The 25,387-nt window shown below is 44.1% G+C and overlaps 1 pseudogene; it reads left to right on the top strand.

Moving 5' to 3' along the window:
• Positions 1 to 9,253: 9,253 nt before the first annotated feature.
• On the top strand, positions 9,254 to 10,093 carry LOC130030559 (40S ribosomal protein S3a-like; annotated as a pseudogene).
• Positions 10,094 to 25,387: the final 15,294 nt, after the last annotated feature.

Here is a 25,387-nt window from a genome sequence, read left to right as displayed (position 1 = left end):
AGAATTCAGAACTGTATATTGCAGATAGTAATGGGAGAGGGGTTCATCTCTGTGGAAACAGGTGGGCTGTTTCTTGGTAAAATGTAGGTGTTACCTTTGATCCAGTACTTCCACTCTCAAATGTGCGCCCCAAAGTACTGAAATCGGGCAAGTGTATAATCTGGTCCCGCAGACTGCGGGATTGTGCAGGCTTGTGCAGACAGCACTATTCACATGAAAATATTTGTCTGTGGGTAAATGCAGAAAAAACGAGGTCTGTCCATACCATGGATTACTGCAGCCTTACAAAGGGCTGCAGGACTCACACCTGTCCCTGTGTGAGTTAAAGATGAAGCTCAGCAAAGTCAGCCATGAGGCATCCATAGCATAAATTCCCTTTCTCTGAAATATTCAATGGATAAACCTAGAGATCAAGCACAAAGTAGTGACTTTAGGGGAACAGGGAGCTGAAAAGGAGCAACAGCTTAATGGCAGTGGGCTTTGCTTCTGGACTGATGGAAATGCTTTGAAACTACCTGGAGGTGGTGGGACAAATCTGTGATTGTGTGAAATAGCTCCCAGTCACTCCCTTTGAAATTCACATACTTTCTATGCTACTTGAATTCTGCCTTTATTTAACAGAGAATGTAACAACTAGTAAGCAGGTAGGGCATTTGCTGTGCATGCAGCTGGTCGGGATTTGGTTTTGGACACAATATATGGTTCCCTGAGCACCATCAGAAATAATCTGTGAGCAGAGAGCCAGGAATAAGCCATTTGCTCTGCTGAGTATGAACCCAGAATGCAAGCAGAATCAAAAAGGCAAAAGCAGGGAAACCTAAAACTCTCTGACTCACAGTAGCAGTAGCCTATCAAGCACTGGAGTGGATATCTATTCCATCCTCTATAAAAGTAATCAAGGAATTGACTTTTTAGAGAAAGTGCTAGTTCTGGTACTGGAGATGAAATAAGTAGTGACCTTAGAGCATCTCATACTTACTGGAGTAGGAAAGCACTAAGACACACACACACACACACACTCACACGTGCACACGCACACAGATGTGCACACACAATGACGGAGCCACAGAGAGACATGTTTGTCTAAGGGATATATTCTCTTGATGATCTGATCACTTGACATCTCGTTACTCATCTATTTGCTTGAGAGGGAGCCAGTAATGTCTCCATTCATCCCTGTCATGTGCTAGTGTAGCCCAATGGCGTCTGCTCGCTCCAGGAACACAAAGAGCCTCAAACCGATCATTCAGGGTCTTGATGAAGAAGTCTGACCATCTCATAGGTGGGCTGCCACACGATCTTTTGGTGGAATCCAGTCAGTAATGGCTTCTAGTCCAGTGGTCGTCTCCAAATCGCATTATGTGTCCAGCCCATCTGATTTTCGACGCCTTGACAAACGAGACAGCGTCCCTTATTCTCCGTCATTGATGAAGGTCAGAACTCCGGATTCTTTCTCTCACTTGAGTGAAGGGTGATACTCCAAGCATAGCTCTTTCTATTCCTCTTTGGGAGACCCAGTAGCATTCTCATCTTGTTTTCACAGGGTCCAGGTCTCTGAGGCATATGCTAATGCAGAAAGAGTGGTGGAATTGAAGAGATATGCCCGGAGTTGGAGGTTCTTCATCCTCTTAGCTATTTCTTCGACTCTCTTGAAGGTGTTCCAAGATGCTCTCTTCCTCCTGTGCAACTAAGGTGCCAGGTCGTATGTCATGTTGAGTTCTCGACCTAGGTATACAAAATTGTTCCATTCATACATGTTCGTTCTGTTGAGAGCAAATGGAACATCAGGAATGAGTCTGTTTCTTATAAACATTGTCTTCATGAGATTCAAGTGCAGTCGACCTTTCCACACTCACGGTCGAAGTCAGCCAGCATTCATACCACTTGGCTAATATTTGGTGTTATTAGAACAATGTCATCAGCAAAGCGGAGGTGGTGTAGTCACCGACCGTCTATCTTCACTCCCATTCCTTCCCATTTCAGTTGTAACATAATGTTCTCGAGGGTGGCACTGAAGAGTTTTGGTGAAATGGTATCACCCTGCTGAACCCCTCTCTTTATGTCAGTGATCACTTCTTTGTAGAATGGTGAGATCCTGGTGGTGAATCCGTAATACAGCTCGAGGAGGATACTGATGTACTGAGTCTGAATGGCCTGTTTGGCTAGAGCTTCGATGACTGCTTCAGTCTTAACAGAATCAAAGGCCTTCTTTAAATCAGTGAACATTAGAAAGAGTGGCATCTTAAACTCTTGCAAAACCTCAATGAGCTTGGTAATGGTGTGGATATAGTCGATCGTGCTGATAGAATTTTTAAAAACTGGCTTGCTCATATGGTTGTCCTTCATCTAATGTTCTGCCAATCCTATTCAGGATGACTTGAGTGAACAACTTGTAGACAACAAACAACAGGCAGATTGGGTGATAGTTGTGGATGTCGTGGATGTCTCCCTTCTTGTACAAGAGAACGGTCCTGCTGGTTTTCCATTGGGACAGAACCTTGCATTCAGGCAGGTAGCGTGTAGAGCCCAGCCAGTGTATTGATGAGTACTCAAGGCAGATTCTTCAGGTATTTGGGTCTGACCTTGTCTTGACCAGGTTCTGTACGCTTATTTACCGATGACATGGCGTGTTGGATTTTGGAGGGGAAAACAATGGGGATAACATTTCCATCCTGCAGAATTTGGTATGTGGGCAAGTGAACTTGGCTATCAAAGAGATCCGAGTAGAATTCGGGGATAACCTTCTCCATTGCCCTTCTGGAAGATGTGATAGATCCATCAGGACATCGGAGGGCAGCCATCTTGGTCTTATAGTTGGAGAAGGATAGGCGGGCACTGTGAATACTTTTCCCAGCTTCTGTCTCATCGACCAACACTGCTGCTCTTCCCTCTGATAGACAAAGAATAAAGCTGACTAAGAGGCTAGAGCAAGATGCTCCAAGGCAATACTTTAGAGAAAAGGCAGTTTCTCAACACACACATGAATATCGGAACCGAGCAGCTCCCTGCAGAGATGCCTCCAGACTTTGCAATAGGTCATTTTTGTTGGGCCACTCCAGATGGGAGCAGGTGCCACCCCTCTTCCTGCCCCTAGGAATCCCGGAAGCTGCCATCTTCTACAACCCAACAAAAAGTCCACGTAGGTGGGAGTAGAAGTGACAAATGCCAGGCCTCACGGGACAGGGGAGGAGCCGGCCCTTCTCCTTCCCCCACCACTCCCGCCCCACGGGACTCTGAGATCAAACACACAAACGCCCCCACCCCCCCCCCCCCCGGCTACTTCTTAAGCTCCTACACAGCCATGATCCAGAAACACACACATGAATCCCTGAACCGAGCAGCTTACTGCAGAGATCTCTCCAGACCCTAATTATTAAAATTTTCGAATTCCTAGAGTACACACTACTTCCACTACCCAGCCGTCGCCACACTCCAGGACGCTTTCCGGACCCGGGCGGCCGCTATACCCACCTTCCGGAATTGTCCTACCATATTTGATAGGGTTCAAATATGGTAACACCTACAAGGGTGATTAGAGGTCACCCCAAAAGCCTCTATCCCTCTCGGAAAGACTGGCAAGCTACCGAGAGTATTCCGCCCGCACAGAAGAGCCTGGCAAGCTATCCGCTGTGTATTCGATATGCCAAAACCAGTAACTACAACTGGTCTCATTCACCTGACCCTGACGGCTTCACCGACATGGCAGCACTGAGAAGGATGAGAAAGGAGAGGCCGACAAAATCTCAAGGCTGACCTAGGCTGCCACAACGAAGGAAGACAAAAATGATCGTCTGTACTTTCAATGCACGTACGCTAGCATCAGATGCATCCATCGAGGACCTGATGGTACAAGCGCGAATGATCAAGTACGACATCATTGGTCTGACCGAGACAAGAAGGCACGAATCTCACCATGCCATTTTCGACACTGGAGAAGAATTGTTCCTCGGAACATGCGATAAAAGAGGTGTTGGAGGCGTCGGTGTCCTTGTCAACACAAACTTGGCCAAGAGCATTGATTCGTTCGAATGCCTAACAACCCAAATCGGATGTTTACATTTGAATAGATGTGGCTCACTGCCTGCAGTTTCTATCTTCGTTGTCTACGCACCAACATCTCATTATGATGAAAGAGAAATCAAGAAGTTCTACATGGAGCTAGAGAAGTTCTATAAAGAAGACCACACCTTCTACAAGATCATTGTGGGCGATTTTAATGCCAAGATAGGACCGAGAAGATCAGCTGAAGAACTTCACATCGGGACCCATGGCCTAGAATGGAACGAACAGGGTGAGAGACTGTCTGAGTTCATCATGTCGACCAAGACCATTCATGGTAACTCACAGTTCCAGAAGGCAGAATCTAAACGATGGACATGGGAGTCTCCCGGTGGACGATTCCACAACAAAATAGACCACATCATATTCAATCGACGGTTTTGCCTGACTGATGTCGCTGTTGTCCCAAAATTTCGAACGGGATCGGACCACCGTCTCCTTCGTGCAAAATTCTACTTCACAGAACGGGGAGAAAGGACTGCAAAGTTCAAAAAGAGAACTCCCAGAATGACCACCAACTGGGAACTCTTTGGTACTATTGCGGCAACATGGAAAGATGCCATTGTTGACAACATTGACGAGGAATACGATCGACTGGTTCAGCACCTCCATGAATGTGCGAGGAACGCCAAGAGAGAGATAGCCACAAAAAATCGCCTATCTTCGAAAACTCTTGAGCTAATTCGCCAGCGTGGTTTGGCGCATGCCTCAGGCAACCGCAAACTAACGTCGGAGCTCGCAAAGCAGTGCAGAGATGCGATCAAGGAAGACCTCAAAGAGAGAAGAGCAGAAGTACTGGTAGATGCGGCAGAAGCCGGGAAAAGTATTCGTAACGCCCGCCTGTCTTTCGCCAACTATAAGACCAAGATGACTGCCCTCCGACGTCCTGATGGATCCATCACATCCTCCAGAACGGCAATGGAGAAGATTATCCATGACTTCTACTCAAATCTCTTCGATAGCCATGTCCACTTGCCGAAATACCAAATTCCACAGGATGGATATGTCGTTCCCAACGTTCTCCCTTCCGAAATCCGACACACCATTTCGTCGGTAAAGAAACAAACAGCACCCGGCCCAGACAAGGTCAGACCTGAACACCTGAAGAACCTGCCGTCAGTACTCATCAATACACTGGCTCGGCTCTTCACTCGCTACCTGTCTGAATGCAAGGTTCCGTCCCAATGGAAAACCAGCAGGACCGTACTACTGTTCAAGAAGGGAGACATCCATGACATTGGCAACTATCACCCGATCTGCCTATTGTCTGTCATCTACAAGTTGTTCACTCGAGTCATCCTAAATAGGATTGGCAGAACACTAGATGAAGGACAACCATGCGAGCAAGCAGGGTTCCGCAAAGGATTCAGCACCATCGACCATATCCACACAATAACCAAGCTCATTGAGGTTTCTCGGGAGTTCAAGATGCCGCTCTGTTTAACGTTCATTGATTTAAAGAAGGCCTTTGATTCTGTTGAGACGGAAGCGGTCATTGAAGCCCTAGCCAATCAGGGCATTCAAGCCCAATACATCAGGATCCTCCGTGAGCTGTATTGCGGATTCACTACCAGGATCTCACCATTCTACAAAGAAGTGATCGTTGATGTCAAGAGAGGGGTGCGGCAGGGTGATACCATTTCACCGAAACTCTTCAGTGCCACCCTCGAGAACATCATGCGATGACTGGAATGGGAAGGAATGGGAGTGAAGATAGATGGTCGGCAGCTACACCACCTCCGCTTTGCTGATGACATTGTTTTAATAACACCAAACATCAGCCAAGCAGCACAAATGCTGGCCGACTTTGACCGTGAGTGTGGAAAGGTAGGACTACAGCTGAATCTTACGAAGACAATGTTTATGAGAAACAGCCTTGTTCCTGACGCCCCATTCGCTCTCAATGGAACGACCATCTCCGAATGCAACAGCTATGTGTACCTAGGTCGAGAGGTCAACATGAAAAATGACCTGGCACCCGAGCTGCGCAGGAGGAAGAGAGCAGCTTGGAACGCCTTCAAGAACGTCGAAGAAATAGCTAAGAGGACGAAGAACCTCTGGCTCCGAGCACATCTCTTTGATTCCACTGTTCTTCCTGCATTAACATATGCCTCAGAGACCTGGGCCCTATGCAAACAAGATGAGAACGCTATTCAGGTCTCCCAAAGAAGAATAGAAAGAGCTATGCTTGGAATATCACGTTTCACTCAAATGAGAGAAAGAATCCAGAGTTCTGACATCCGTCGACGATCAAGGATCAGGGACGCTGTCTCATTTGCCAAGGTGTCGAAAATCAGATGGGCTGGTCACGTAATGAGATTTAAAGACGACCGTTGGACCAGAGCTGTTACTGACTGGATTCCACGGGATGTCAAAAGATCACGTGGCCACCCACCTACCAGATGGTCAGATTTCTTCGTCAAGATCATGAACGATCGGTCTGAGGCCCTTCATGTTCCCGGAGCGAACAGATGCCATTGGGCTACACTAGCACGCGACAGGGACAAATGGAGACGTTACTGGCGCCCGCTCGAGCAAATCGATGACTAACGGGAAGTTAAGTGATTAAGTGATTAAGAGTACATATGCAATCCATAACAAGCAGTACAAAACAAATTGTCTAGCATTGCCTTTTTGGCATGTTTGAGTGGTGGTGGGACTGATGTTGAAATATTGAATATAATCATAGTAGAAAGAGAGAGAAAATATTGTGGAAATTGTCTGCCACACAGGCAGGGGAAGGGCTGGAATAGGGGGGATACTGGGAATTTTGTGGTGGAAAATGTGCACTGGTGAAGGGATGGGTGATTGATCATTGTTTGACCAAAACTTAAACATGAAAGTTCTGTAACTATCTCACAGTGAATCAATACTAGCACTAGCACTATCCTCCTGTTGTTCATCAATTTGCTCGAGTGGGCCCAGTAACGTCTTCATTGTGAAACTTGTTGTTATTATGTTTGGCATATCAAATAACTCAGTAATGGGTAGCATGCCAGGCTTTGCCAAGCGGGCAAGATACTCTCGGTAGCTTGCTGGGCTCTCCAAGAGGGTCGAAGGAATCGAACTTGGGTTGGCCAGGTCTACCGCATGCAAGGCAAATGCCCTGGGTAATTTCTCTAAAAATGTATGACGTTGAATATTTACCTTCTGTCTTGGGTCATCTATATGCCTTCTTTGAAAGAGAGCTAGTTAGGTCTTTTGACTATGTTTTATTGAGTTTCTTGCTTTCTTATTGTGAAATGGTGTGCATTCTTTATGTGTTCAAATATATACATATATATGCATACATATGTATATGTTGGGCTTAAACCCTTTGTCAAGTATATGATGTGCAAATATCTTCTTCCAATTGCCAGGTACCTTTCATTCTTTCTTGTATAGAAGCTTTGTCATTTATTATAATCTCATTTATTTTTCTTGTTTTTTCCTTTTACCAATAAAGATGACTCTAAATACATCTCTACTGTTAGGTTCTTGCCTATGTTTTCTTGTTTGGATTTTATAGCGTGGGGTCTAATATCCATGATTTATATCAATTTTGTGTGTGGTGTTAGTGATCTAGTTTCATTTTTCTGCGTGTTTTTTCTCACACCATATGTTGAAAAGACTTCTCCTTCTCCATTATCTGGATTCAGTTCCTTTGTTATAGACTATATGCCTTAATATTTGTGGATTTACTGCTGAATGCTATTCAATTCATCTTTATGCCTGCTTTTGTTTTAATAACATATTGTGGGTTTTGTTTGCTTGTGAGGCTTGTGTGTGTGATTTTTTTGGGGGGTTTGGGGGGCTTTGGGAGGGACTTGTTTGTTTGGTGTGGGTGGTTGCAGTGACTTTTGCTTTTGAATCACACCATGTGGTGCTTGGGATTGCTCCAGGGACCTTTAGGTGATGGGTATTGAACCTAGGCTCCCATATGCAAATCATGCTGTCCTGACCTTTGAGCTATTTCCTGATCCTCAATTCCATATTGTTTAATTATTATTGCTTTGAGATATACTTTGAAGTCAGGGAACATAGTACCTCACATATAAGGAAACAAATCACAAGGTTCATGTCAGATTTCTCAAATGAAACTGAGCAAGCAAGAAGAAAATGGAATAATACATTCAAAGTAGCACTGCACTGTGTACCCAATGTTCATCGATTTGCTTGAGCGGCTACCAGTAATGACCCCACACCACGAGGAGTTTGCCAGGCTCTGCCATGCAGGCGAGATACTCTCAGTAGCTTGCGGGACTCTCCAATTGGATGGAGGAATCGAACCCGAGTTGGCTGTGTGCAACTCAAATGCCCTACCCGCTGTGCTATCGCTCCATCCTTAACTGAATAAGGATCCTGCTGGGATTAAGACTAACCTGGTGCACCGGGCAACCAGAGGCCACTTTGGGGGACACATGTCCAAGTGCCACAGGACTCCCCATCCACCTCATCGGGCCCCTCCGTTCCAAGTTCCTGGGTGGGAGTGTCCCCGGGACCTGCCAGTGGTGTGGCCACTATGTAGCGGCGTGGCCTCCCCAAAAGTGGGCATGGCCTTCTCCAGGACGGGCGGCTGCTCACGCGGCCGCAGTTATATTTCCCAATCCGAGCACTCAGGACTTTCATCCCACCCTTTATCACCTAATACCAACGCAAAATTTCTAACCACCTCAACTACAGTACAACAATATTCCACTCGCCTACTCCAATACTAACAAAAGACCAGTACAAAATAAGCTGTACAAGCCCAATATTAAAGAGCAACTCCTCCAAAGCTTCACTCAATGCCCATTGTACTCCAAAGAATAATGCCTGACTGAGAGGAAAGGAAGAAGAGTGACTACCATTGACCGACCTTATCCAGAATCCTTTCCCACGATAAGAAGGAACAGTACTTGTGAATTTCAGGGTTCTACCTCTATACAACCAAAACAACATGAAGAAACAGCGAAAATCTCCACTACAAGGAGAATACAAAGAAAAGAATCCTGAATCCTCAACCGGGGTTATCCACAATTATGCTCTTTCTCATAGAGAATTCAGAGATGAAATGCAGAGGATGTTCAAGGATCTACTCAAAGAATTAATGGAGGAGATATCCAGAAAACTAAAGGAATAAATGAAAGAAACAATAGAACAGATAGTCGAGAAAATACAGAGAGAAATGAGAGCAGAAATAAAAAAAGCTACAACCTATTGGCTCTCAGAGCGGCACCATGGCGGTCGGCAAAAATAAGCGCCTTACCAAAGACGGCAAGAAGGGAGCCAAGAAGAAAGTGATTGATCTATTTTCTAAAAAAGACTGGTATGACGTGAAAGCACCCGCAATGTTTAATATAAGAAATATTGGGAAAACACTTGTCATCAGAACCCAGGGAACCAAAATTGCATCCGATGGCCTCAAGGGTCGTGTATTTGAAGTGAGTCTTGATGACCTGCAGAACGATTAAGTTGCTTTTAGGAAATTCAAGCTAATTACAGAGGATGTTCAGGGCAAAAACTGCCTGACAAACTTCCATGGCATGGACCACACCCATGACAAAATGTGCTCCATGGTCAAAAAATGGCAGACCATGATTGAGACTCATGTTGATGTCAAGACTACCGATGGTTATTTGCTTTGTCTATTCTGTGTTGGTTTTACTAAGAACCGCAATAACCAGATTTGGAAGACCTCTTATGCTCAGCATCAGCAGGTTCGCCAGATTCAGAAGAAGATGATGGAAATCATGACTCAGAAGGTGCAGACAAGTGACTTAAAAGAGGTGGTCAATAAATTGATTCCAGACAGCATTGGGAACGACATAGAAAAGGCTTGCCAGTCTATTACCCACTCCATGAAGTCTTTGTTAGAAAAGTAAAAATGCTGAAGAAACCTAAGTTTGAATTGGAAAAACTCATGGAATTTCATGGTGAAGGTAGCAGTTCTGGAAAATCTACTGGAGATGAGACAGGTGCTAAAGTTGAACGGGCTGATGGGTATGAACCACCAGTCCAAGAATCCAATTAAAATTCAGATGTTCATTGGTAACAAATAAAAGTTTTATTTTTGGTGAAGAAAAGCTACAAAAATAAGTGTCACAAATAAAGGATTCAGTAGACAAATTTAAAAACTCAATAAGTTCCCTTAGCTGTAGGATGAGTACAGCTGAAGACAGGATTAGTGAGCTTGAAGATGAGCAACAGAAATCCCATAGGGAAAAACAAGCAATGGGAAAAGACCTTAAAATGGCTCTAAGGAAAATTAGAGACCTAGGGGATGATGCCAAGAGGAACAGCATTAGAATCATTGGAGTACCAGAAGGACAGGGAGGCAACCCCAACGAAAAAGCCACAGTCAAAGAAATCATTGCTGAAAAGTTCCCAGAGTTAAAGAATACAGACATTTAGATACAAGGGGACAGACAGGTGCCAGCTAAAAGATACCCTAATAAAAACACTCCCAGGCATATCATAGTCAGAACGATGGATGCTGTGGACAGAGACACAATACTACAAGCAGCAAGGTCAAAGAAGGAAATCACATACAAAGGAGCATCCCTTAGATTCACAGCAGACCTATCAGAGGAAACCCTCCAAGCCCGAAGGCAATGGTGGGCTAGAGTGAAAAAACTCAATGAAATGAATGCCTCACAAAGAATACTTTATCCAGCTAAACTCTCACTCAAACTCGATGGAACCATACACCATTTTGTAGATAAACAACAGCTCAGGAACTTCATAGGGTCAAAACCAAATCTAAAAGAAGGACTAAAGGAGCTCCTGTAAGATAAGAAGGAAAACACTTATAAACACGATCAACCCCTACAGAAAGATGGCACAAAACCCCATGACAATAATCTCTCTCAGTGTCAATGGTCTAAATGCACCAATCAAGAGACACAGAGCGGCGAAATGGATCCAGAAACTGAAACCAACATATTGCTGTCTACAAGAAACTCATCTGAACAATCAGAGCAAACACATACTCAAAGTGAAAGGATGGAAAACAATCCTGCAAGCAAACAGCTCCTTCAAAAAAGCTGGGGTGGTCATACTAGTATCCAACAATATAAATTTCAGGTTGAAAAAGATTAGAAGAGACAGCCAAGGCCATGTTCTATTTATCAAGGGATACGTACAACAGGAAGAAATCACACTCTTAAATGTATACGCACTTAATGAGGGAACAGCTAAGTACTTAAAACAACTTCTAACAGATTTTAAGGAGGACATTGCTAGCAACACAATAGTAGTTGGAGACTTCAACATCACCTTATCACCTCCCGATAGATCAACAAGAACAAAACTCAACAAGAAAACATTGCCTTTGAAGGAAGAACTAGAAGAGAGGAGGCTAATAGACCTATACAGGGCTTTATACCCCAAAAAGAAAGAATACACATTCTTTTCCAGTGAACACGGAACATTGTCCAAAATAGACCACGTGCTAGACCACAAAATATACCTCAATAGAATCAGAAAGATAGAAGTAGTATCAACAATCTTTTCAGGGGGTATGGTGCCGCCAGCAGGTCGATCTGTACCTGTGAGGCGAGTGCATCAGCAGCCTCATGGCGCCTTCAGACTTCCAGATACCCCAAAATTGCTGCTGTGCCTTTGGCCAGACCCCAAAAACTTGGGGCAAAGTTTACCAAGAAAGTAAACGGCCAAAACTTAGGTATGTGGGAAATACACCCACAAACCACCTCCGGCTCAGCTATATAATCGGAGGCAAGGCCTCTTTGGTTCCTGATTGAACTGCTTAATGGACATGATCCCAGAGACTCAGAAACGAATCTCAGAACCCAGTGGCTTTAGGTAGAAATGCGTCTGGTCTCTGCAGTAGGCTACCAGTGCTGGGCCAACCCAGGTGGGAATAGGTTTCGTGCCTTGGCCTGTTCCCCCTGGCGGCCCAGTGGCCGCCATCCATCTGAGGTCACTGGATAGTCACATTTGGGCCCCCAGTGACGAGACACACAGGGCCTCACGGGATGAGGGTGGAGCCGGGCTTGTCCTCCCCACCCTAACGAGACCCCAGGTCATCGCCCACAAATGGCCTCTCTGGCCCCTGATCAAGCTGCTTAGTGGCTATGATCCCAGAGACTCAGAAACAAATCTCAAAACCCAGTGGCTTTTGGCAGAAATGCATCCGGACTCTACAGTACGTTACTGTCGCCGGGCCACCCCAGGGAGGAAAGGGTGTTGTCCCTCCGCCTGCTCCCTCTTGGCGATTTGGTGGCTGTCATCCTCCAGAGGCCATTGGACAGTCAGGCTTGGGCCCACAGTGACGAAACTTGTTTGGCCTCACGGGATGGGGGGAGGGGGGGTGGAGCCAGGCCTGTCCTCCCCACCCCAACGAGACCCCAAGTCATCGCCCATGAACAGCGTCTCTGGCTCCTCATCAAGCTGCTCAACGGCCTTGATCCCAGAGACTCAGAAACAAATCTCGAAACCCAGCGGCTTTTGGCAGAAATGTGTCCAGACCCCGCAGTAGGTTACTGTCGCCGGGCCACCCCAGGGGGGAATGGGTGCTGTCCCTCCGCCTGCTCCCTCTTGGCGACTTGGTGGCTGTCATCCTCCAGAGGCCATTGGACAGTCAGGCTTGGGCCCGCAGTGACGAAACTTGTTGGGTCTCACGGGATGGGGGGGGAGGTGGAGCTGGGCCTGTCTTTCCCACCCCAATGAGAACCCAAGTCATCGCCCACGAACGGCCTCTCTGGCTCCTCATCAAGCTGCTCAACGACCATGATCCCAGAGACTCAGGAGCAGATCTCTAAACCAGTGGCTTTTGGCAGAAATCCCTCCAGATTTAAGTGTTAAAATTTCAGAACTTCAAAACCACATGGCCCTATTGCAGCCACACGACATCATATGTTATTCATAACCAGCAATAGAACACAAATTGTCTATTGTTGCCTTTTCAGCAGATCTGAGTGTTGGGGTAAAATCTTAAATAATGGTGGGTCTGGTGTCGAAATAGTGAATGTGATCAAAGTAGAGAGAGAGTAATGTAGAAATCATCTGCCCCACAGGCAGGGGGAGGGTGTGGGATGGGGTTATACTGGGATTTTTGGTGGTGGAGAATGGGCACTGGTGAAGGTACGGGTGTTTCATTGTATGACTGAGACTTAGACCCAAAAGCTTTGTAACTGCTCTCACGGTGATTCAATAAATAAAATTATAAAAAATGGAAAAAGAAAAAAAAGTAAGGTGGAGTTCATGCACAATTCAATCAGCTAATCAGTGGCTGAATAAATAGCAGTACTCCTACAAAAAAAAATAAAATTGATCTTCCACGTGCAAAAAAAAGCCACGGTTAAACAAATCATTGCTGAAAAATTACCAGAGCTGGACAATGCAGCCATTCAGATTCAAGGTGCTCGAAGGGTACCAGCTAAAAGAGACCCTAACAAAAACACTCCAAGACATATCATAGTTAGAATGATGGATGCCGTGGAGAGAGACACAACACTGCAAGCAGCAAGGTCAAAGAAGGAAATCACATACAAAGAAGCACTCCTTAGATTCACAGCAAACCTATCAGAGGAAACCCTCCAAGCCCTAAGGCAATGGTGAGATATAGTGAAAAAATCTCACTGAAATGAACGCTTCACCAAGAATACTCTATCCGGCTAAACTCTCACTCAAACTCAAAGGAACGGTACACTATTTTCTAGACAAACAGCAGCTCAGGAACGTCATAGACTCAAAACCAAACCTAAAACAAGGGCTAAAGTGGCTACTATAAGACAAGACAAACCTATAACCACAATACACCCTTACAGAGAGATAACACAAAACCCCATAACAATAATCTCTCTCAACGTCAAAGGTCTAAATTCACCAATTAAGAGGTACAGAGTGGCAAAATGGATTCAGAGACAGAACCCAGAATTCTGCTGCCTCAAGAAACTCATCTCAACAGCCAGAGCAAACACAGACTCAAAGTCAAAGGATGGAAAACAATCCTGCAAGCAAACAGCTCCCTCAAAAAAGCTGGGGTGGTCATACTAGTATCCGAAAGCATTAATTTCACGTTGAAAAAGATTAGAAGGGACAGCGAAGGCCATTTTCTATCCATCAAGGGATACATACAACAGGAAGAAATCACACTCTTAAATTTATACGCACCTAATGAGGGAACAGCTAAATATTTCAAACAACTGCTAACAGATTTTAAGGAGGACATTGCTAGCAACACAATAGTAGCTGGAGATTTCAACATCACCTTATCACCTCTGGATAGATCAACAAGAACAAAACTCAGCAAGGAAACATTGGCTTTGAAAGAAGAAATAGAAGAGAAAGGGCTTATAGACTTATACAGGGCTTTACACCCCCAAAAAGAAAGAATACACATTCTTCTCCAGTGCACATGGAACATTTTCCAAAATAGACCATGGCTAGGCCACAAAACATACCTCAATAGAATCAGGAAGATAGAAATAGTATCAACCATCTTTTCAGACCACGATGCACTGAGAATAGAAGCGAATTTCACACAGACACGGAAAACCAAATCAAACACCTGGAAATTAAACAACTCAATGTTGAACAACGAGTGGATCAGGAAGAAAGTCAAGGACGAAATCAAAAGATACCTGGAAACAAATGAGAATGAAGACATGAGCTACCAGAACCTATGCGATACAGCTAAAGCCATGTTAAGGGGAAAATTTATAGCTCTGCAAGCATTTATCAGGCAGGAAGAAAGGACCCACATAAACAACTTGACTTCACAACTCAAGATCTTAGAAAAGAATCAACAGAAGGAGCCCAAATCAGGCAGCAGGAAAGTGATCATAAAACTTAGAGCAGAAATCAACGACATGGAAACCCAAAAAAAAAAAAATCCAAAGATCAATGAAACCAAGAGCTGGTTCTTCGAGAAAATGAACAAGATAGATAAACCACTAGCAAGACTCACAAAGAAAGAGAGAGAACCCTAATGAACTGAATCAGAAATGAGAAGGGGGATATCACAACAGAAACCAGTGAAATTCAAAAGATCATAAAGATCATCAGAGACTACTTCGAAAGTCTGTATGCCACGAAACAAGAGAACCTAGAAGAAATGAATAAATTCCTGAATTCCTATTATCTCCCAAGGATGAGTCAAGAAGATCTAGAGTACCTGAATAGACCTATTAAACATCAAGGATATTGAAACTGTAATCAAAAGTCTTCCCAAAAACAAAAGCCCAAGTCCAGATGGATTCACTAGCAAATATTTCCAAACATTTAAAGAGGACCTATTGCCAGTTCTTCTCAAGCTTTTCCAGGAAATTGAAGAAACAGAAACTCTCCCATACAGTTTCTATGAAGCCCATGTCTCTTTAATTTCAAAAGGAAACAAAGACACCACAAGAAAAGAAAACTACAAGTCAATATCCCTGATGAACAAGGATGTGAAGATTCTGAACAAAATACTAGCTAATAGAATTCAACAACTCATCAAAAAGATCATACACTATGGTCAAGTGGGATTCATCCGGGGGATGCAACAAAAGAAAATATAAAAACTGTGGGGGGCCCCACCAGACAACTCTCCGGCCGCGGAGGTGGCCCTAGGATCCGTAGGTGCAGGGAAGGACCGACTGAATGAACACAAGACACAGGAGAGAGAGTGCAGTTTAGAAACAGAGAGAAAAAGGGACAGACTTTATTGGGGGCAATCAGGGTATATATCCATTAGTGAGGCAGCTACACAAAAGGTTGTGCCCATATATGGTTAGGAAGGTTTGTTTTTACATATCACACATAAAGTTTATACGTATCTTGTACCAGACACGAGGTAGTTACACAAAGGGCCATGTCCATATGATTTATAAAATTTACATGCATCACGTACCAGACACGAGATAGTTACTTCTTATTTTTACTGACAGCCATGACAGATGTTCTCTCAGGATAACCATACATCAAGATAACCATACATAGCACTGGCTTTGCCTGTTGCAGGGTCACGTAGGTCAAGATGACCATACATAGCACAGGCACTTAGGCCTTGGTCAGTTAAAGGGCCAGCTTCCCACAAAAAAACATATGATCATATCAATAGATGCAGACAAAGCATTTGACAAGATCCAGCACCAGTTTATGTTGAATACCCTCGCAAAAATGGGGATAGAGGGGACTTCCTCAATATAGTTAAAGTCATCTACCACAAACCTACAGGAAGCATCATCCTCAATGAGGAAAAGCTGAGAGCATTCCCTCTAAGATCAGGGAGGAGACAAGGATGCCCACTCTCTCCACTGCTGTTCAATATAGTACTGAAAGTACTTGCAATAGCGGTTAAGCATGAAAGAGATATTAAGGGTATTCAGGTAGGAAAGGAAATCAAGCTCTCACTATTCGAAGATGATATGATACTATACTTAGAGAACACTAAAATCTCTACCAAGAAACTCCTAGAAACAATAGATTGTATAATAAAGTTGCAGGCTATAAAATCAATACCCAAAAGGCCATGGTTTTTTTATATGCAAATAGTGAGAGAGAAGAAAGTGACATGTAAAAACAATCCCGTTCACAGTTGTGCCCAAGAAAATCAAGTACCTAGGAATCAGCTTAACTAAGGAAGTAAAAGACCTGTACAAAGAAGACTACAAAACACTACTTCAGGAAATAAAAGAGGACACGAGAAAATGGAAAGATATCCCCTGCTCATGAATTGGGAGAATTAACATTGTCAAAATGGCAATACTTCCCAAAGCATTGTACAAATTCAATGCGATCCCTATAATGTTACCCATGACATTCTTCAAAGAAACGGAGCAAACACTCCTGAAATTCATATGGAACAATAATCCCCCACGAATAGCTAAAGCAATTCTTGGGAAAAAGAAAATGGGAGGAATCAACCTCCCTAACTTCAAACTCTACTACAAAACAGTAATAATTAAAACAGCATGGTAGTGGAACAAAGACAAAGCTACAGACCAATGGAACAGGGTTGAAGACTGACATCTCCCTCCAAACATATGATCATCTAATCTTTGGTAAGGGAGCAAGAAATGTGAATTGGAGCAAGGAAAGCCTCTTTAACAAATTGTGCTGGCAAAACTGGACGGCTACATGCAAAAACATGGGCTCAAATCTCTGACTAACACCATGTACAAAAGTAAGATCAAAATGGATTAAAGACCTAAACATCAGACGGGAATACATAAGGTACATTGAAGACAAGGTTGGCAAAACCCTCCACGACATTGAAGCGAATGGTATCTTCAAAGATGTCACGACACTGGCCAAGCAAGTGAGAACAGAGATAGACAAATGGGACTATCCTAAACTAAGAAGCTTCTGCACCTCTAAAGAAATAGTGACCAAATTGCAAAGACAGTCTACAGAATAGCAAAGAATATTTTCCCAATACCCATCCAACAAGGGGTTGATATCAAGGATATACAAAGTACTGGTTGAACTCCACAAGAAGAAAACAACCAACACCATCAAAATATGGGCCGATGAAATGAACAGAAACTTTCTCAAAGAAGAAATCCGAATGGCAAAAAGGCATATGAGAAAATGCTCTACCTCATTAATCAGGGAGAAGCAGATCAAAACAACAATGAGATATCATCTCACACCACAGATACTGGCCCACATCCAAAAGAACAAAAGCAACATGTGTTGGCGTGGATGTGGCGTGAAAGGGACCCTTCTTCACTGCTGGTGGGAATGCCGACTGGCTCAGCCCTTTTGGAAAACAGTATGGACGATTCTCAAAAAATTAGAAATTGAGCTCCCATTTAACTCAGCAATACCACTCCTGGGAAAATATCCCAGGGACGCAAAAAAGTATAGTAGAAATGACATCTGCACTTGTTTGTTCATTGCAGCACTGTTTACAATAGCTAGAATCTGGAAAAAACCTGAGTGCCTGAGAACAGATGACTGATTAAAGAAACTTTGGTACATCTAAACAATGGAGTACTATGTAGCTGTTAGAAAAGATGAAGTCATGAAATTTACATAGAAGTGGTACTACATGGAAAGTATCATGCTAAGCTAAATGAGTCAGAAAGAGAGGGACAGACATAGAAAGATTGCATTCATCTAGGGAACGTAAAGTAACAAAATAGGAGACGAACACCTAAGAGTATCCAGATAAGTACCAGGAGGTTTACTCCATGGCTTGGAGACCAGCTGCACATTCTGAGGGAAAAGGCAGCTCAGATAGAGAAGGGAGCACCAAATAAAGGGTGTTGGGAGGATCCTCCCAGGATGGGAGATGCATGCTAAGAGTAGACTATAGACTGAACATGATTGCCACTCAATGCCTCTTTTGCAAACCACAGTACCCAAAAGGAGAGAGAGAACAAAAGGGAATGCCCTGCCACAGAGGCAGGGTAGGATTGGAGGATTGGGGGTGAGGGAGGGATACGGGGATCATTGGTGGTGGAAAATGGGCACTAGTGGAGGGATGGGTACTCGATCATTGTATAGCTGAAACCAAAGCACAAAAATTTATAAGTCTACAACTGTACCTCATGGCATTTCACTAATCACTTAATCACTTAATCACTTAAGTGATTAGTGAAATCACTTAATCACTTAATCCCCGTTATTCATCGATTTACTCGAGCGGGTGCCAGTAACGTCTCCATTCATCCCGGTTGCGTGCTAGCATAGCCCAATGGTATCTGTTCGTTCTAGGAACATGCAGAGCCTCAAACCGATCATTCAGGGTCTTGACGAAGAAGTCTGACCATCTTGTAGGTGGGCGTCCATGTGATCTTTTGATGTCCCGTGGAATCCAATCAGTAATGGCTCTAGTCCAGCTGTTGTCTGTAAACCTCATTACGTGTCCAGCCCATCTGATTTTTGATGCCTTGGCAAATGAGACAGCGTCCCTGATTCTTGAGCGTTGAGGAAGATCAGAACTCCGAATTCTATCTCTCATTTGAGTGAATCGTGATATTCCAAGCATAGCTCTTTCGATTCCTGTTTGAGAGACCCGAATAGCGTTCTCATCCTGTTTTCGTAGGGTCCAGGTCTCTGAGGCATGTTAATGCAGGAAGAACAGTGGAATCAAAGAAATGTGCTCGTAGCTGGAGGTTCTTTGTCCTTTTAGTTATTTCTTCAACGCTCTTGAAGGCATTCCAAGCCGCTCTCTTCCTCCTGTGCAACTCAGGTGCCAGGTCATTCATCATGTTGATTTCTCGACCTAGGTATATATAACTGTTGCATTCGGAGATAGTGGTTCCGTTGAGAGCGAATGGAGCTTCAGGAACAAGGCTGTTTCTCATAAACATTGTCTTCGTAAGATTCAGCTGTAGTCCGACCTTTCCACATTCACTAATAAAAATTTTTAAATAATAAATAAATAAATCACGATCACGATCATCCTGTTGTTCGTCAATTGCCTCGAGCAGGCCCCAGTAACATCTCCTTTGTCCTAGCCCTGAGATTTTAAAAAGTGCCATATTCAAGGCTCTTTCAAGGTTAGGAGAATGAGACCCATCATTGCTACTGGTATTTGGCATATGGGGTACTCCACGGGGAGTTTGCCAGACTCTGCCGTGTGGGCAGGTAAAATTCAGTAACCTTCCAGGTTATCCAAAGTAAGAATGAGATAATAAGATATCACGCAGTCGTGGGCTTCTGACAGCTGGGTTTTATAGTCTCTGGGTCTTGGCCATTGATGGGATTACACGGCGCTGGGGTCAGGTGGTGGGTGTGACCCCTGCCTACTGGAAGATGGAGGATCTTCATGCATGTGGAGAGTGGTCTCAGCATGGTGGTGGCTGGTTCTGGAGGTCTTTGGCTGCCAGAGCTCTGTTCAGGGCAGGAAGGGAAACTCAAATGAAGTAATTTCTGAGGATTCACCAAACTTTTTGTTGTTACTTGAGTCTTCTGTGTTGGTTTGCTTATTGAGTGTAGTTGACTTGTGTGCTACTTTCCTATCTTATTTGCTGTGCTCCTACTGGACTGTCAGTAGTTGAAATTTGGGGGTATGATGCAGTTGCATATGTTTCCCCAAGCTCCACAAGCTTTAGAATCTGTAGAACCGGGATGATTCTCAGCCAGCTCCACTCCCAAGGAGGCCCCAGAGTTTTCAGCCTGAAGACTGGTGTACTTATGACTTTCATCAGCTCAGCAATTCCTCAGAGACTAGCTATGAAATTGTGAAGCTGGGCTGTTTACGTGGTGGCAGCTGTGGCATGTGGGTGTGGTTGCTGGGGCTTCCACAAGAACAGAGGGCTGAAACGACTCCTGCGCCTAGTCTGAGAAGACCACAGAATTTTAGTCTGAAGATTGGTGTACTTGGGAGTTTCATTAACTTGGTGTCTCTTCCAAGATGAGCCATGAAGCAGTGAAGGTGGGTCGTTTGTTTGGCGGTGACTGTGGAGTTCGGCTGTGGCTTCTGGGCCTTTGGTAGGGTGGGCATTTGGCCCTTCCTTCTCCCAAGGGTGCCTAGAGTTTTCAAGCCTTAAGACTAATGTGCCTGTGGGTGTCATCAGCTTGATTTGACTTCTCTTCCAGATTAGTTAGGAATTTCTGAAGCTGGGTTGTTTACGTGGCAGCTGCCGTGGGATGTGGGTGTTGCTGCAGGGGCTCCCACTAGTACCAGGGACGGGAGAGGCTTATTTTTTTTTCTTTTTGGGTCACACCCAGCGATGCTGAGGGGTTATTCCTGGCACTCAGGAATTACTTCTGGTGGTGCTTCGGAGACCATATGGAATGCTGGGGATCGAACCTGGATTGGCTTCATGCAAGGCATATATCCTAGCTGCTGTACTATTGCTCTGGTCCCAGGGAGAGGCTGCTCTTACGTTTTAGGTTTTCAACTTCTAATGAGATTTTCTATGATATCTCCTGTTTTTTTTTCTTTTTTTTACTTTTTGGGTCACACCCGATGATCCACAGTGGTTACTCCTGGCTCTGCACTCAGGAATTACTCCTAGCAGTGCTCGGGGGACCATATGGGATGCTGGGAATAGAACTTGAGTCGGCCGCATGCAAGGCAAATGCCCTACCCATTGTGCTATCGCTCCAGCCCTGATATCTGCTATTTTCAAAGATTTTTAACACCAGTTTTTTTTTATTTTTATTAGTGAAACACCATGAGGTACAGTTGTAGACTTAAAAATTTTTGTGCTTGGGTTTCAATTATACAGTGATCAAATACACATCCCTCCACCAGTGCCCATTTTCCACCACCATGTATCCCAGTATCCCTCCCACCCTCATCCCCCCATCCCACCCTGCCTCTGTGGCAGGGCATTCCCTTTTGTTTTCGCTCTCCTTTTGGAACACCAGTTTTTAACTGTGAAGCTTTTAGGGTCAGAGACAGGTGGCAGTACATCCTAGTTCAGGTATCTACTCGTGCATGTCCTTGTGATGTTGTCTAACTTGTCTGTGTCCCTTCTTTCCTGTAACATGAATAATCATGTATTGAGAATAAGGGACTCCATGAAGATAAAATGAATGGAACTATGTCATTGATTCCTGCTTGGCAAATGTAAACATTCCATAATTTACTGTCCTTCTCATTGTCGTCACTTTTGCAACAGCTATTTTAGGTTTCATCTTTCATATTTTCCCCATTTTTCTAGATTTTTCCTACATTTTCACATCATTTATTTTCACATTTCCTACATGTTCACATCACTTATGCAACAATGAAATATATATTTTTAGGTTATATTATTCACTCAAAGATGGGTCCTTTACTCTCAATACTTCTACCAGAATGAAGACAGCTATAGAAAAATATGTCACTCTGAAATTTGTATTTTTAATGAGAGAACTGAACTTTCTTGACATTCTACTGTAACTGTACTTGTGAATGCACATTGTCCCAAGTGCACAGAGGATTCGAAAAGTTATGTATTTGCTTGAAGACATGTTTGATGATGTCTCTGATTTGGCTATGCTCCTTTTTCACCCAGTCACCCCCACTGATGCCAACATCTAGTGTTCTGTCAAATTATCAGTATTTCCAGATGACATAATGTTATACATAGAAAACTCCACCAAAGCATTCCTAGAAACAATAAACGTATAGAGTGATATGTTGCATGATCAATACACAAGATCTTCTGTATGTTTTTTTATTGATTCACCATGAGGTACAGTAACAAACTTTCATGTTTGAGCTTCAGTCATCAAACACCCATCCCTTCACCAGTGAATGTTTTCCATCACCAAAATCCCCAGTATTCCCCCCACCCCATTCCACACCTCCCACTCCCTGTGTGGCAATTTGCAGAGTACTCTCTTTCTCTACTTTAGTTACCTTGGATATTTTGAGACCAGTCCCACAACCACTCATACCTGCCGAAAATGCAATGCTAGACAATGTGTTTTGTATTGCTTGTTATGGATTCAATATAATGTGCAGCCACTCTTGTGGCTGCACTCTAGAAATTCTAAAGTTTTAATAATTAGGATCTGAAGAGATTGCTACAGCAAGTTGCTTGGGTCCAAGGTCCGTTTGTGTGTCTCTGGATCATGGCCGTGTGGGAGCTTAAGTAGACGGTTGCTAGGTGTGGCATAATCTCGGAGGTCCATCAGAGTGAGAAGAAGGAGAAGGGCCCACTCCTCTCCTGTCTTGTGAGACATGGCACCTTTGACACTCCTACCTGGAGCTTGTCGCTGACTTCTAAAAAATGGCAGCAGCCGGGGCTCCTAGAGGGCAGGTGGAGGGACAGCACCTGACCCCGTCTGGAGCAGTTTGGCAGAAACGGCCTATTGCAAAGTCCGAGGTCATCTCTGCAGCAAGTTGCCTGGGTCCGAGGTTTGTTTGTGTGTCTCTGCTATAGTTTTTTAAATTTTCTTTTTATTTTTGGGCCACACCTGGTGGTGCTCAGGGCTTAGTCCTGTTTCTGTGCTCAGAGATCACTCCTGGCTGGTCTTAGGGAGCCATATGTGGTGCTGTTGACTGAATTGGGCATGGTGGTTCTAAAAACTTTTTACCATATAACCAATGCTGTGGCAACCAGTATTTTCTCCCCCCACCTTTTTTTTATTGAATCAGTTACAAAGCCCTCATGTTTGAGTTTCAGTCATACAATGATCAAACACCCACCCCCCACCAGTGGACATTTTCCACCACTAATGTCCCCAGTATCCCTACCCTCCATCCCACTCTTCCCCCTGCCTCTGTGGCAGACAATTTCCCTCTTACTCTCTCTCTACTTTTGGACATTATGGTTGACAATAAAGATACTGAGAGGTGTGGCAACCAGTCTTGTCTAACAGTTTTCTCTGAATCTCTAATTAACTCTTTAGGAGATCCCTAGAAATGGTAGGTTATAATATGCAGTTTAAAGAAGAGACATATTTTCAAGATTCCTGATCCATGTGAGATTTGTTTTCCTCTTTCTAGCCTCAAGCATTTGAATTTCTTGTGTAGGAAGTTGAGTGTTAATTTGTGGATTACTTAAATTATAAATGTGTTTAGAAAGAAAAGCTGGTTAACTCCTCCCAATATCTAAAACTATGTTTTTTAAAAAATTATTTTATTAAGTGAGATTCTTTGGCTTACAATACTATTAGTATTGGTTTCTTGTGCACATAATTCTAATATCACACTTTTTTACCAATGTACGCGCCTCTCTCTCCCAAGGACTCCTTCCTTTCACGACCACTGCCTTTTCAGTCATGTGGATCAGTTCTCCCATTATGTTGTCTTTTGATCTCTGTTGCTCCCTTGGTGTGGATCTTTGAGTCCCACACATGAGAGTGATCATTCTCACGTATCTATTCCTTTCCTTCTGGCTTCACTTAACACAATTTCCTCTAGTTCCATCGATATTGTTGCAAATTTCACATATTTTTCTTTCTTAAGGCTGCATGATATTCCATTGTGTATACATATACCACAATTACTCGATCCGTTTTTTTTTTCACTTTTTGCTTTGTTTTAAGTCATTACCTAGAAGTGCTCTTTGCTATGATATACAGATAAGAATTATTCCTCTTTGGAATATGCACTTGAGGCAAATAAGAACTACATCCCTTCTTTTCCCAGCAGTGGATGGATCTTTACAGGTGAGCAGAACTGGGTTAGTGGGAAACGGCTCATCTATCTGTCACTCAACTTTCCATTCTCCCATCTGTCCAGTCGCTCATTTCTCAACTATTAATTAAGCATCTATTATGTACCAGGAACCAGGAATAAATCAGTGAGCCAGGGTCTCTTGATTTAAGACTCCTGTTCAGAGACAGGAGTAAGGGTGTTCAATGAAACAATGCCTTCTGTGTAAAGAATTTTCTCTTAAATTCCAATTTATAAATTCTTTTAAATTGCAGAATCATCGCTTACAACAGTATTGGTGTGTTTTAGAGCTGCAGAGCACTCCACCAGTCCCTCCCCTGGTGCTTCCAGACCCTCCACCCATGGTTGTCCCTTTCCTCCCTGCTCAGTGCTCAGTTCTAGTGACAATGTCTCAGGATTCGTTTTCATGGGGGATTGCCAAATCCCATTTCTCGCCTCTTTATATTCCGGATATGAGTGAAACCGTCTGGTATTGATCTTGCTTTATTGATCAGATTTTCCGCCCAGCACCCTTTAGCAAACTCAGAGCCAGACTCCTGCCAGCCAAATTCATCTTGATTGTGACAGAGGCTTTCCAGGCGCAGGTAGCTGCTCTGGGTTGGGGGAGGCAGAGCAGTGGTCAGAGCCAGCTAATTCTCTGGAACTGCCAGCAGCAGGTGATCCTAGGAAAGGACGAGGAGAGACGCATCCCATCTCCTGTCACCCACAGAACCAGCTCTGTCTGGGGCTACTGGGAGGGGCCCTGCGTACCCTAAAGACCCATCTCCCTCAATGGCCAAAAGGCAGTCAGGGACCAGATGGATCAGGGGATCAGAGGGTACAGAGCATTGAGGGACTGTTTATGAAGCAAAGGACAGATCAGGGAGCCTGGAGTTATAGCACAGTAGTTAGACCCCTACCGTACATGAAGCAGGCCAGGGTCTGTTCCCAATATCCCACAGGGTCCCCTGAACCCTGCCAACGGTGATCCCTGAGCACAGAGCTGGGAGAAAGCCCTGGCCACTGACTAGAAGGGCCCTCAAATGAACAAAGAACAGGTCATGAGGCTCTTCCTGAGAGCATGTGGCAATTCTGATGCTTTGGGGTTCATTCTACTTGAGTTGCTCTGAGATGGTGCCTTCCCACACCCCTACCATCAACAGCTGGAGCTTGCTACAGGCTCCCCTGCACTGCGAATTGTTTCCCTAGACTCGACCCGACTAATGGAACTCCTGGGTATTTGTCTTCTCCACCAGAATGGAAGCTTCTGCGGTATCAAAGGACACAGTCAAACTCACTCCTGTCAGGCCATGGGGTGCAGAGCAACTGGTGACAGAGAGCAACTGGATGAAGGAGAGAGGTGGGGGAAGA

This window comes from Sorex fumeus, unplaced genomic scaffold (assembly GCF_029834395.1).
Source record: "Sorex fumeus unplaced genomic scaffold, SorFum_2.1 ptg000044l, whole genome shotgun sequence".
NCBI lineage: Eukaryota > Metazoa > Chordata > Mammalia > Eulipotyphla > Soricidae > Sorex > Sorex fumeus.
Note: the sequence above shows the minus strand (reverse complement) of the source record. Positions and strands in the feature narration are given on the sequence as shown.